The sequence below is a fragment of the Arachis ipaensis genome, chromosome B03, assembly GCF_000816755.2.
Source record: "Arachis ipaensis cultivar K30076 chromosome B03, Araip1.1, whole genome shotgun sequence".
Taxonomy (NCBI): domain Eukaryota; kingdom Viridiplantae; phylum Streptophyta; class Magnoliopsida; order Fabales; family Fabaceae; genus Arachis; species Arachis ipaensis.
The window spans coordinates 39,431,326-39,433,884 of record NC_029787.2 but is presented as its reverse complement, the minus strand read 5'-3'; positions in this window follow the sequence as shown (position 1 = coordinate 39,433,884).

Sequence of the window (2,559 nt, the reverse complement as noted above, 5' to 3'; positions counted from 1 at the left end):
AAAATTCTTATTCTTTTAAAATTATTAAGATTTATAATTTAAATATAAAAAATTATTCAATAATTATAAAGTTAAGTAAAATTTCTAATTTAATTATCAAAACTTGATTTAATTATTTTTAATAAAATATTTTCTAAAAATAAAATCTTTAATAAATAAATAAATTGAAATTAGTTCATAATAAGATTTTTCGAAATTTCTGGGTCTTACTCGCACCATCTTCCTCCTCCTTCAACGACGATTGACTGCCCTTCTTCAACGACCAGACCGTCGTATCCATGGCTGCCTTTGATGACCGCCGCAAAGATAGATTGATTCCAATTATAGCTGCTCTAACTGCTTCCCTCCCCCATAGCTCCCCTTCCCACGCTGACACTCGTCGACTAACTCTGCTCCTTATGCGATGTGGAAGGTGACGATGCAACGATATCAATATAGCTTCTTCTCTTTCGGCGAATAGAACAGATGCAAGGGGTCTCAATGTGCCTTCGCAGTTCGTGCACACTAATATTCCGGGATCACAACTCCTCTCCCAACTGGGTTCGCTGATGACACTGCGAGATGAGAAGGCTTGATTAGCTGCGTCGTGGAAGCTAAGTATATTGCGTTTAGGATCACTGCTCCTGCTTGCTTTTTTCCTTCTTTTTTTGGAGATATCTGCTCCTGCTTGTTGATGGTTATTATCTTTCAGAAGTTTCCAATGGTCTTACCAGCGTGGAGGCGGCGGAGAAAGGAACTAATGAAGGAGAACGAAGTAATGAACGAAACGAGCGAAAAACCCAATACCGCTAACACTGTAGCCAATCTCCTTCCGCTCACCAAAAAAAAATCTTCCCGTTTTCTGTAACGGATCTTCAGTGCATTAGCTACATGGCTCAAAATCGAAGCCATTTTCCTTCCCCTTATGATTCTGCCTCCTTGTAGCCGGGCCATCTTCCTTCCGCCTTATGATTCTGCTATGTGTCAACATCTCTCCATCTCTTTAAAACAACATCTGTACCATATAATTCACCATATATATACTAAGTTATACTATATATTATATATGATATGTATATATATGTTATGATTATTTGAGGGAAGGGGGGACCCGGCGCCTATAGTTTGTTTTAGTCGGGCGTTCGGCATCTATGTTTTCACGTCGGGCATTAGTGGTTTTATGTTTGGTGTCCAAAGTGTTTTAGAGAGGGACACCTTGCACTCTTCAAGCTCAGTGCCTATGTTGCTTTCAGAAAATATTAAAACATCAAGTAAATATGATTTCATATATATATAAAAAAAATTCAATTAGCAATCAAGTAATAAAATATGGCTCATTTATGTTTAATTTACCAAACCTTACTTCTCGAGATTAGTTTATAGAAATCAATTCTTCTGATAATCTTTAACTCACGTTCTTCCTAATTTTAATGAAAGAGATATTTAAACTACGATATACAGAATAAACAAATTGTAAGGCCAAAATAAAAATTCTCGCATTGCCAAAACTAATACGGTTATAGAAAGGAGGAAGAAACAAACACTTTAATTGGTTTAAAATCTTTGTTAAAGTTTTTGAATTAATTGGCCGAGCCTCAAAAAACTCACCGACTATCGAGTTTCAATTTAACTTTTGTCTTTCGTTCTTTTTCTTAACATCACGTACGAAGAAAAGAAAAGAAGAGATAGTTCTCAAGATTATGCATAAAGAAGAAAAGGAAAGCAGGAGATGGCTGGAAATGAAGAATCGTGAGAGTTATACGAGTAAATCATTAAAATAAATTAATAAAATATTATTATAATAAAATATTAATATATTAAAATATTATTATCTAAAGATATTATTATTAAATAAAATATTATTATTACTGTAAAATATTATTATTTATTTTTTCACATATTTAAAATCAGCTCATCAAACTAAATCTAACGTGTCACTTGAATTTTGCAAATCCTAACATATATAGCTTAAGAAATTTGTTGTTGAAAATCTGGGTTGTTACACTTAACCTACTCAATTAAAAGATACTATAGAAAATAAAAAAAATTTAAGAATCAATGAAATATCCAAAAAGAATGAGAAAAATACATATAAAAGATAATTTAATTTTGTTAATTGTCCATGTAGTTAGTTAAACTGTCCGTGTAGTTAGTTCTGTTAGTTTTGAAGGTAGGAAACGAATGAAAGAACTAATTCGATTGATAGAATTAAATTATTACTACCAAGATGCATTCTATAAGGAACAATGCTATAGGATCATTACAATTTATTAACTTTGATTAGTAGTTAACCAAAAATATTTAAAAGAATTATGACAAATGATTAGAATAAAAGTATTGGACTATTGACGAAAAGTACTAGCCAATATAAATTAAAATTTCTGACTCTAAAGTTTTTCTCTTCATGCTACCAATGTGAGTTTCTTTTGTTATTAATAATACTCCAATATAATAATAATAATAATAATAATAATAATAATAATAATAATAATAATAATAAAAAACTCAACAAGACTTCTGAATCTTGTTAGTTCAATGGGAAAAAAAATACTAAACGCATCTGACGACTTTTGGTTTATT